We start from the raw sequence: 12,632 nt of genomic DNA, 5'->3' as shown, positions 1-12,632 counted from the left end.
TTAGCCGCTTAGGCCAGGATTTTATTCCTTTAGGCCCTCCTATCCACTGATGCTCAAAGCCTTGGATCCTTTTTATTACCCTTGCCTTTTGGTTTTAAGGGCTATTGGCTTTTTCTGCTTGCTTTTTCTCTTCTTTTTTTTTTCTTTCATTTTCGCTATTTTTTTTTCCTGCAAGATTTTGTATTCACTGCTTTTTCTTGCTTCAAGAATCATTTTTATGATTTTTCAGATTATCAAATAACATTTCTCCTTTTTCATCATTCTTCAAGAGCCAACAATTTTAACATTCATGAATCAACAATATCCAAAATATGCACTGTTCAAGCATTCATTCAAAAAGACAGAGAAGTATTGCCACCACATCAAAATAATTAAACTGTTTTAAAATTTGAAATTCATGCACTTCTTTTTTCTTTTTCAATTAAAAACATTTTTCATTTAAGAATGGTGATGGATTCATATTCATAACTTTAAGGCATAGACGCTTAGACACTAATGATCATGTAACAAGATACAAACATAAACATAAAGCACAGTAAATGAAAAACAGAAAAATAAAAACAAGGAGATTAAGGAATGAGTCCACCTTAGTGAGGGTGGCGTCTTCCTCTTCTTGAAGAACCAATGGTGCTCTTGAGCTCCTCTATGTCTCTTCCTTGTCTTTGTTACTCCTCCCTCATAGCTCTTTGATCTTCTCTAGTTTCATGGAGGATGATGGAGTGCTCTTGGTGCTCCACCCTTAGTTGTCCCATGTTGGAACTTAATTCTCCTAGGAAAGTGTTGATTTGCTCCCAATAATTTTGTGGAGGGAAATGCATCCCTTGAGGCATTAGTGGTTATGGAAAAACAAAAAAAAAGCACTGCTTTTTCCACACCAAACTTAAAATGTTTGCTCGTCCTCGAGCAAAAGAAAGAAAGTAGTAGAAGAAGAAGAAAATAGATGAGATGGAGAGGTATGAGTGGTTTGAATTTGAGTGGGTGGGTGTAGGTGGGTTGTATGATGGTTTTGGAGGAGTAATGGAGGTGATTGGTGGAGGTTAATTTGGGGAAGAGTGTTATGGAAAGGTGTAATAAGGAGAGAAGAAGAGGTGGGGATCCTGTGGGGTCCACAGATCCAGTGGGGTTAAGGACTTAACATCCCTGCTCCAATCAGGCGTGTAAAACACCCTTGCGGTGCAATCCTGGCATTTAACGCCAGACTGCTGCCTATTTCTGGCATTAAACGCCCAAATGTAGCTTGTTTCTGGCGTTAAACGCCAGCTTGGTGCCTGTTTCTGGCGTTAAATGCCAGATAGATGCTTGTTTCTGGCGTTTAAACGCCAGACTGTTCCTCCTCCAGGGTGTGCTGTTTTTAATGTTGTTTTCATTCTGTTTTTGATTTTTCAGTTGTTTTTGTGACTTCACATGATCATCAACCTAAGGAAAACATAAAATAGCAATAGAAAATAAAGAGATATAGTTAAATAACATTGGATTGCCTCCCAATAAGCGCTTCTTTATTTGTCTTTAGCTGGACCTTGCTGAGCTTTTAATCTAGCCTCAGCCTTGAGCACTCTTGCTCAACATTGCCTTCAAGATAATGCTTGATTCTCTGTCCATTAACAATGAACTTCTAATAAGAATTAATGTCTTGAAGCTCCACATAGCCATATGGTGACACACTTGTAATCATATATGGTCCCCTCCACCAGGATTTCAGTTTCCCGGGGAATAGCCTGAGCCTAGAGTTAAACAATACAACTTTCTGTCCTGGTTCAAAGACTCTAGATGACAAATTTCTGTCATGCCATCTTTTTGCTTTCTCTTTGTAAAGCTTGGCATTTTCGAAAGCAGTGAATCTGAATTCCTCTAGCTCATTCAGCTGGAGCAATCTTTTTTCTCCAGCTAATTTGGCATCAAAGTTTAGGAATCTGGTTGCCCAGTAGGCCTTATGTTCCAGTTCCACGGGTAGATGACAGGCCTTACCATACACAAGCTGGTATGGAGAGGTCCCTATAGGAGTCTTGAATGCTGTTCTGTAAGCCCACAGAGCATCATCCAAGCTTCTTGTCCAATCCTTTCTACGGGTACTTACAGTCCGTTCCAGGATTCTTTTTAGTTCTCTATTAGAAACTTCAGCTTGCCCATTTGTCTGTGGATGATATGGAGTCGCCACCTTGTAGCGAATCCCATACCGGACCATGGTAGAGTAAAGCTGTTTGTTGTAGAAGTGAGTGCCCCCATCACTGATTAGTACTCTAGGGACACCAAACCTGCTGAAGATATATTTCTGGAGGAACTTCAGCACTATTTTAGTATCATTGGTGGGTGTGGCAACGGCCTCTACCCATTTTGATACATAGTCGACTGCCACCAGAATATAAGTGTTTGAGTATGATGGTGGGAAAGGTCCCATGAAGTCAATTCCCCATACATCAAACAACTCAATCTCCAAAATTACCTATTGATGCATGGCGTAACCATGAGGCAGATTACCAGCTCTTTGGCAACTATCACAGTTATGTACAAACTCTCGGGAATCCCTATAGAGTGTAGGCCAGTAGAAGCCACATTGGAGGACCTTGGTGGCTGTTCGCTCACCTCCGAAATGGCCTCCATATTGTGATCCATGGCAATGCCATAAGATCCTCTGTGCTTCTTCTCTAGGCACACACCTACGGATTATTCCGTCTGCACATCTCTTAAAGAGATAGGGTTCATCCCACAAGTAGTACTTTGCATCAGTAATTAATTTTTTCTTTTGTTGCCTGCTGTACTCCTTGGGTATGAACCTTGCAGCTTTATAGTTTGCAATGTCTGCAAATCATGGTGTTTCCTGAATGGCAAACAAATGCTCATCCGGAAAGGTCTCAGAGATCTCAATAGAGGGGGGAAACTCCCCTTCTACTGGTTCTATCCGGGATAGATGATCAGCCACTTGGTTCTCTGTCCCTTTTCTGTCTCTTATTTCTATATCAAAATCTTGCAGAAGCAACACCCATCTTATGAGCCTGGGTTTTGAATCCTGCTTTGTGAGTAGATATTTAAGAGCAGCATGGTCAGTGTACACAATCACTTTTGATCCTACTAAGTATGATCTAAACTTGTCAATGGCATAAACCACTGCAAGCAATTCTTTTTCTGTGGTTGTGTAATTTTTCTGGGCATCATTTAAAACACGGCTAACATAATAAATGACATGCAGAAGCTTGTTATGCTTCTGCCCCAATACTGCACCAATGGCATGATCACTGGCATCACACATTAATTCGAAATGTAATGTCCAGTCTGGTGCATAAATAACTGGTGTCGTGACCAGCTTATCTTTTAGAGTTTCAAACGCCTGCAGACACTCTGTGTCAAACACAAATGGCGTGTCAGCAGCTAGCAGATTGCTCAGAGGTTTTGCGATTTTTGAAAAATCCTTTATAAACCTCCTATAGAATCCTGCATGCCCTAGAAAGCTTCTAATTGCCTTAACATTGGCAGGTGGTGGTAATTTTTCAATTACCTCTACTTTAGCTTGATCCACCTCTATTCCTTTGTTCGAAATCTTATGCCCAAGGACAATCCCTTCAGTCACCATAAAGTGACATTTCTCCTAGTTTAAAACCAGGTTAGTCTCTTGGCATCTTTTCAGAACCAGTGTAAGGTGATCAAGACAGGAGATGAATGAGTCTCCATATACTGAGAAGCCATCCATGAAGACTTCCAAAAATTTTTCCACCATATCAGAGAAAATGGAGAGCATGCATCTCTGAAAGGTTGCAGGCGCATTACACAGCCCAAATGGCATCCTTCTGTAAGCAAACACTCCAGATGGACATGTGAATGCTGTTTTCTCTTGATCCTGGGGATCTACTATGGTTGTAGCCTGAATAGCCATCCAAAAAGCAATAATAATCATGACCTGCTAGTCTTTCTAGCATCTGGTCTATGAATGGTAAAGGAAAATGATCCTTTCTGGGGGTAGTATTGAGCCTTCTGTAGTCAATACACATGCGCCACTCTCTAACTGTTCTTGTAGGAACCAGTTCATTTTTTTCATTATGAACCACTATCATGCCTCCTTTCTTGGGAGTAACTTGAATAGGGCTCACCCAGGAGCTATCAGAAATAGGATAAATAATCCCAGCCTCCAGTAATTTGGTGACCTCTTTCTGCACCACTTCCTTCATGGCTGGATTTAGCCGCCTCTGTGGTTGAACCACTGGCTTAGCATCATCCTCCAATAGGATTTTATGCATGCATCTAGCTGGGCTTATGCCCTTAAGGTCACTTATGGACCACCCAAGAGCTGTCTTGTGTGTCCTTAGCACTTGAATTAGTGCTTCTTCTTCTAGTGGATTTAAAGCAGAGCTTATGATCACTGGAAAACTGTCACCTTCTCCCAGAAATGCATATTTCAGGGATGGTGGTAATGCCTTGAGCTCGGGTTTAGGAGGTTTCTCCTCTTTCTGAGGAAGTCTCAGAGGCTCTTTCAATTCCTCTAAACCCTCCAAATCAGGCTGAACATCTTTAAAGATGTCTTCTAGCTCTGATTCGAGGCTCTCAGCCATGTTGACCTCCTCTACCAAAGAGTCAATGAGATCAACTTTCATGCAGTCTTTTGGTGTGTCTGGATGCTGCATGGCTTTGATAGCATTCAACTTAAATTCATCCTCATTGACTCTCAGGGTTACTTCCCCCTTTTGGACATCAATGAGAGTTCGTCCAGTTGCTAGGAAAGGTCTTCCTAGAATGAGAGTAGCACTTTTGTGCTCCTCCATTTCCAGCACTACAAAGTCAGTGAGAAAGGCGAATGGCCCAACCCTGACAATCATGTCCTCAATCATGCCTGATGGGTATTTAATGGAGCCATCAGCAAGTTGGAGACATATCCGGGTTGGTTTAACTTCTTCAGTTAAACTAAGCTTTCTGATAGTGGATGCAGGTATTAGGTTGATGCTTGCCCCAAGATCATATAAAGCTGTCTTGGTGCAATTACCCTCTAGTATGCATGGTATTAGAAAGCTTCCGGGATCTTTAAGATTTTCTGGAAAGCTTTTCAGAATGACTGCACTGCATTCTTCAGAGAGGAGAACTCTTTCAGTTTCTCTCCAATCCTTCTTATGACTCAAGATCTCCTTCATGAACTTGGCATAAGAAGGTATTTGCTCAAGTGCCTCTACAAATGGAATCTTTATTTCAAGAGTCCCGAGATAATCTGAAAAGCGAGCAAATTGCTTATCCTGCTCCTCTTGGCAGAGTTTTTGAGAATAAGGTATCTTGGCTTTATATTCCTCGACCTTAGTTGCTGCAGGTTTATTTCCTACAGAGGTGGTTGGAGAAGCCTTTTTAGAGGGGTTATTATCAGCACTTGTGTGTGTTTGATCCCTCATTGGCATTTGAATGCCAGGGTTAGAAGCTGGAGTGGCATTGGAGGCCAACTCCTTACTTGTTCCTGGCGTTTGAACACCAGAACTGAGCTTCCATTGGGTGTTTGACGCCAACTCCTTGCTTGTTTCTGGCGTTTGAATGCCAGAGTTATTCATCTCTGGGCTCTTACTGTCCTCAGATGGATTTTGAATAACAGTTTGTTCATTTCTTGGCTTCCTGCTACCTTGAAGTGAGGTATTTAATGTTTTCCCACTTCTTAATTGAACTGCTCGGCACTCTTCTGTTATTTGTTTTGATAAATGTTGTTCTGTTTGCTTCAACTGTACCTCCATATTTATATTAGCCATTCTTGTGTCTTGTAGTATCTCCTTGAATTTGGCCAACTATTTTGTTAGAAAGTCTAATTGCTGATTGAATTCAGTAATTTGTTCTGCAGGACTGAGTTCAGCAGTTACTATTTTAGCCTCTTCTTTCATGGAAGATTCACTATTTAGGTACAGATGCTGATTTCTGGCAACTGTATCAATAAGCTCTTGAGCCTCTTCAATTGTCTTTCTCATGTGTATAGATCCACCAGCAGAGTGATCTAGAGAAATTTGAGCTCTCTCTGTAAGCCCATAATAGAAGATGTCTAACTGCACCCATTCTGAAAACATTTCAGAGGAGCATTTTCTTAGCATCTCTCTGTATCTCTCCCAGGCATCATAAAGAGATTCATTATCTCCTTGTTTAAAGCCTTGGATGTCTAGCCTTAGCTATGTCATCCGTTTTGGAGGGAAGTATTGATTCAGGAATTTTTCTGATAGCTGTTTTCATGTCCTTATTCTAGCCTTAGGTTGGTTATTTAACCACCTCTTAGCTTGGTCTTTTACAGCAAATGGAAACAGTAATAATCTGTAGACATCCTGATCTACTTCCTTATCATGTACTGTGTCAGCAATTTGTAAAAATTGTGCCAGAAACTCTGTAGGTCCTTCCTGTGGAAGACCGGAATACTGACAACTTTGCTGCACCATGATAATGAGCTGAGGATTCAACTCAAAGCTACTGACTCCAATGGAGGGTATACAGATACTACTCCCATATGAAGCAGTAGTGGAGTTAGCATATGACCCCAGAGTCCTTCTGGACTGTTCATTTCCATTTAGGTCCATGATGGAGAAAGGGAGATGATGCGGATTGCAAATATTTTTTTTTTTTTGAAAATCAAAATTAAAATAAAATAAAATAACTGAAAAATTTACTATATTTTCGAAAATTATAAGAAAAAGAAATAAAAGAAAATTGAAAACTAAATTAATTAAAAAGATTTGAAAAAAATGTGGGTGAGGATTTTAAAAAAAATGAAGAGAGAGAAATTGGTTAGGAAGATTTGAAAAAGATATGTCTTAAAGTTAAAGATACTTGTAAGAAAATAAAATAAAATAAAAAAAAGAAAAGATATGAAAAAGATTTGATTTTAAGATTTGAGATTAGAAAAGATAAGATAAGCTAGGTAAGAGAAGATAAGGAATTTATATTAAAAAGTGTTGAAATTTAAATTTTAAATTTGAAAATTAATTTTGAAATTTGAAATTTTAAATTTTAAATTTGAAAATTGAAATTTGAAAATTGACATTTGAAATTTGAAATAAGATAAGATAAGATTTTGAAAAAGATATGATTTTTTTTGAAAAAGATTGGAATTTTGAGATTTTAAAACTAAGATAAGATAAAATAAAAAATTTTTAAAATAAAATCTGAATTTTTAAAAGGAAAATTCGAAAAATCAATTAAAATAAAGAAAAAAGATATTTTTGAATTCAATGAGGAAAGAGAAAAATAATAAAAAGACACAAAACTTAAAATTTTTAGATCTAATGCTCCTTATTTTCGAAAATTTTGGAGGAAAACACCAAGGAACACCAAACTTAAAAATTTTAAGATCAAAACACAAGGAAGACTCAAGAACACTTTGAAGACTCACAAGAACAACAACAACATGAAGATAGAACACCAAACTTAAAATTTTTGGAAAACCAAAATAAAACTTTCGAAAACTAAAGAAAAATCAACAAGAAAACACCAAACTTAAAGTTTGACACAAGATTTATTCAAAGAAAAATTATTTTTGAAAAAGTTTTTAAAAAGAGGATAGCCAATTACCAAGAACATAAGCACCACGCTCTAGCCAATTGAACTATAAATTTAAAGTGTTTTAATAAGGTATAAATAAATCCTTTTTTTTAGATGCTAATAATTCGAAAATGAACAAGAAAAATCACAAAACAAGAAAAACTAAAGATCAAACAAGGAAAATAAACAAGAACAACTTGAAGATTAAGAACGAACAATGAACACAATTTCGAAAATTTAAAAGAAAATAAAAACATGCAATTGACACCAAACTTAAAACATGAAACTAAACTCAAACAGAAAAACTCAATTATCAGTTTATAAAATTTTTGAAAAATTTTAAAAAGAGAAAATAAGGATTAAAAAAAAATTTCAACCAAAAACAATAATAAAAGACTCTAAATCAAAAAGAAAAAATTTTCCTAATCTAAGCAACAAAATGAACCGTCAGTTGTTCAAACTCGAACAATCCCCGGCAACGGCGCCAAAAACTTGGGGCACGAATTTGTGTATGTCAATGTCAATATTACTATTTCTCACAAATTCGCACAACTAACCAGCAAGTGCACTGGGTCGTCCAAGTAATACCTTACGTGAGTAAGGGTCGATCCCACGGAGATTGTTGGTTTGAAGCAATCTATGGTTATCTTGTAAATCTTAGTCAGGAAATCAATTATAATTATCAATATGAATTGCGAAGAATAAAAGAGCATGGATTAAATACTTGTTCTGCAGTAATGGAGAATATGTTGGAGCTTTGGAGATGCTTTGTCTTCTGAATCTCTGCTTTCCCCCTGTCCTCTTCTTCACACATGCAAGGTTCCTCCTATGGCAAGCTGTGTGTTGGTGGATCACCGTTGTCAATGGCTACCATCCGTCCTCTCAGTGAAAAAGGTCTAGGTGCGCTGTCACCGCACGGCTAATCATCTGTCGGTTCCCGCTCATGCTAGAATAGGATCCATTGATCCTTTTGCGTTTGTCACTATGCCCAACCCTTGTGAGTTTGAAGCACGTCACAGTCATTCAATCCTTGAATCCTACTCGGAATACCACAGACAAGGTTTAGACTTTCCGGATTTTCAGGAATGCTGCCAATGGATTCTAGCTTATACCACGAAGATTCTGATTAAGGAATCCAAGAAATATTCATTCAATCGAAGGTAGAACGGAGGTGGTTGTCAGGCACGCATTCATAGGTTGAGGATGATGATGAGTGTCACGGATCATCACATCCATCATATTGAAGTGCGGATAAACATCTTAGATAGAAACAAGCGTGTTTGAATAGAAAACAGAAATAATTGCATTAATTCATCGAGACACAGCAGAGCTCTTTACCCCCAACAATGGAGTTTAGAGACTCATGTCGTCAAAGAGTACAAAGTTCAGATCTAAAAATGTCATGAGGTACAAAATAAATCTCTAAAAGTTGTTTAAATACTAAACTAGTAACCTAGGTTTACAGAAAATGAGTAAACTAAGATAGATAGTGCAGAAATCCACTTTTGGGGCTCACTTGGTGTGTGCTGGGGCTGAGACTTAAGCTTTACATGTGCCTAGGCTGTTTTTGGAGTTAAACGCCAGGTTGTAACCTGTTTTGGGCATTTAACTCCAACTTGTAACTTGTTTCTGGCGTTTAACGCCAGACTGCAACATGGAACTGGCGTTGGAAAGCCCTGGATGTCTACTTTCCAACGCAATTTAGAGCGCACCATTTGGACTTCTGTAGCTCCAGAAAATTCATTTCGAGTGCAGGAAGGTTAGAATCCAATAGCATCTGCAATACTTTTTTCAGCCTGAATCAGATTTTTGCTCAGCTCCCTCAATTTCAGCCAGAAAATACCTGAAATTATAGAAAAACACACAAACTCATAGTAAAGTCCAGAAATATAGTTTTTAATTAAAAACTAATAAAAGTATAATAAAAACTAACTAAATCATACTAAAACATACTAAAAACAATGCCAAAAAGCGTATAAATTATCCGCTCATCATAGGCCCTTAAATTGGTGATTTTAATTCACTTTAATTCCATTCGATGCCTTGATGTGTTTGTTGAGTGATTTCAGGTCCATAAGGCAAGTATTTGATGGAAGAAATAAAGAGAAAAGCATACAAAGTGGAGAATGCATGAGGAAACAAAGATTTGGAGTACATCAGCATATGCGTGGAAAGGCCAACGTTGGAGGGAGCGTTTGTGGTCCAACGCTGAGGCCAATGTACGCGATGAGACTCCCAAAAATGGAATTGGGAAAATTTGAGGCAACGCGTATGCGTCTATGGACGTGTACGCGTGGATGCGAATTTTGGCCTTGCACGCGAACGCCTGAAGGACGCAAATGCGCAAAAACTTGTTTGACGTGTACGCGTGAGACACGCGCACGCGTGGACACACGAACGTTGGTGCTCTAACATTGAGTCAAACGTTGCTCAAAGTGCCGAGAACTCATTTTTCTTAAAAGAACGTTTGACTCAACGTTTGCCCTCAAACGTGGACTCCAACGTTGATATCAAAACCTTGCAATTGAGCACCCCTCTCTTCTCAACAGCATTGGAACCACTTCAACCTACTTTAACAAAAGCCAAGGCCCACATGCAAGTACTTGATCCAATTGAAGATGAGAAAGAAGAGTAAAAATAGAAGAATTGTTGAAGATTGAAAGAGCTCTCTGGGAGGCCCTTAGGGGGGCTTTGGGAGTTCATCACTCTGATTTTCATTTTTTCTGCTTTGTCTTTTAGTTTTATGTACTTTTATTTTCTTTTCTTTTTTTGTTTTGGGTTTTGGATAGATTGGGGGGCTGACACACACGGAGTACTGAAACTTTGCCCAATTTTACTTTCTCTGCACTTTTTCACTTTTCAATTCTGCAATGTACTTTTCCAGTTCACTTTCCATTCTTAGAGCTATGAACAACTAAATCTCTTTTATTGGGTTAGGGAGATCTATTGTAATTCAATGGATCAATAATAGTTTTCATTTTCTTCTTCTATCTTTTCTCTTGATTTTGTTAGAAAGCTTTCGATATTAATTCAATTGGATAGTTGTCTTGATAGAGAAGCTATTCATAATTGGAATTCCTCTGATCCTTGAGTGAGGGATGAGGAATTCATGCTAGAAATGCTTTCTCACATTGGATTGGATTGGGAGTTGGATAGATATCATGACATGTAATCCTACCAATACTTTGATCTATGAATTTGTGTGGTAAAATCAGTGACCGAACTTCATCTCTTCCCATGAGCAATTAAATTAAGACATTGGGCAATTGTTTAAGCTTAGAGAGATTGGTGAGCCAAGACATTGGGATCCAATCACTTAAGATTGCCAAGCAATGTCAATGAATGCATTGATTGAGGAAGAGATGAAAATGATTTGATCCGGAGAGTTCAATACCTCTTAAAACCCAATGAATCCCCTATTCTGATCTCACCCATTCTCTTTACATTCTGCCCTTTTTAATTTGATGCTTAAAAATCCCCATTCCCTTTTAATTTCTTACAATTTAAGTTTCTGCACTTTAGTTTCCTGCAATTTCTTTTCTGCTATTTAATTACTGTTATTTACATTATGTCATTTACATTTCTTGCTCTTTTAGTTTCTCGCCAATTTACATTCTGCAATCCCAATTTTGAATCTGAATTAGCTCAACTAGAACATTCTTCCAATTAATATTGATCAACCAACCAATCCCTGTGGGATTCGACCTCACTCTATAATGAGTTCTTACTTGACGACAATTCGGTGTACTTGCCGATAAAATTTTTTGAGAGAAAAATTTTCATGACATCATGGGCCTCTCAATGGGGATGAGAGTGTCATGATCGATCCGTACCCTAGTAGCCTCACATAGGCAGTGGATCAAGTGCGGGAATGCTAGGTTTCCACTGGTGGAGGCATTGGAGGCAATGTTGTATATCTCTTGTGGAATAACCTATTCCACTTCCACCACATGATGAACATGATACAGTGAATCATCACTACTCAGTTATAGACACCTCTGAGCGGTTGCTTATCGGGATAATGAAGCGCTGAACGAACTCCAGCCGTCCCCTAGCAACCAGCTTCAGGTCGTACCAACCCAACTGTTATGGTTGCCTCTCGGAATTGTGCCTCCACTGGGCTCCCGGGAGGCAGATGTCAGCTAATATATACTCCGGCCTCTTATCTCTATTGACCTTCGTGGTATATGACTTGTTCTCGTCATCATCGTCATCATCCTCTAGCTGTGGCAGGCAGAGTTCCTCTCTCAAACTCTGCAGGCTAAAACCAACTACTCGCCCTCGCACCATGGTCCTCCAATTCTTGGGACTGGGGCTTACGCCCTTCACATGCTTGTAAGTCACCCAAGCATTACCGGGTACTCTTCCAGTTTCATATCAAACCGAACCTCTGGAATCACCTTCTTACACCCGGTGATCTTATGAAAGTGGTCCTTATGGACCTTATAATTGAACTGGTTTGCATCAAAGGGACTGGTCGCTGGGGCTTTCTCCTTTCTCTTCCTAGAGGAGGAGTCTCCAACCTTGGGTACCATAAATGATGATAGAGATAAAATAGCGGCGCGGCCATACCAAACTTAAAAATTTGTTCGATCTTCACAGTTTGTGACTCATCCTCATCATCGTCATCATCATCCTCTATCTGTGGCAGGCGGAGTGCCTCTCTCATGCTCTACGGGCTAAAATCAATGACTCACCCTCGCACCATGGTCCTCTAGTTTTTGGGACTGGGGTTTACGCCCTTAACATGCTTGTAAGTCCCCCAAGCATTACCGTAAAATTCTTGGACATTAACTGGCCTTCCTCTGTAACTGGATTGCACAATGTGCCCCAGCCCCTCCTCTGAATCTTAGCCTAGATTTTTGGATACTCTTCCAATTTTAGATCAAACCAAACCACCGGAATCACCTTCTTATGCCCGGTAATCTCATGAAAGTGGTCCTCATGGACCGTAGAACTGAACTGATTCGGACTAAAGGGACCGGTCGTAGGGGCTTTCTTGTTTCTCTCTTCCTAGAGGAGGAGTCACCAGCCTTGGGTGCCATAAATGATGATAGAGAAAAAATAAAGAAGATATATTTGCTCGTCCCTGAGCAAACTTAGAAACTTGCTCGTCCATGAGCAAAGAAAAGAACAGAAAATAAAGAAGAGAGTGAGGG

At 39.1% G+C, this 12,632-nt stretch overlaps 1 pseudogene; it reads right to left on the bottom strand.

Annotated features, from left to right (window-relative positions):
• Positions 1-12,008, bottom strand: part of LOC140176736 (uncharacterized) — a 155,722-nt pseudogene extending 143,714 nt beyond the window's left edge.
• Positions 12,009-12,632: the final 624 nt, after the last annotated feature.

This window comes from Arachis hypogaea, chromosome 12, assembly GCF_003086295.3.
Source record: "Arachis hypogaea cultivar Tifrunner chromosome 12, arahy.Tifrunner.gnm2.J5K5, whole genome shotgun sequence".
In the NCBI taxonomy this organism is placed as follows: domain Eukaryota; kingdom Viridiplantae; phylum Streptophyta; class Magnoliopsida; order Fabales; family Fabaceae; genus Arachis; species Arachis hypogaea.
The sequence above is the reverse complement of the archived record's forward strand: the minus strand, read 5'-3'. Positions and strand labels throughout refer to the sequence as shown.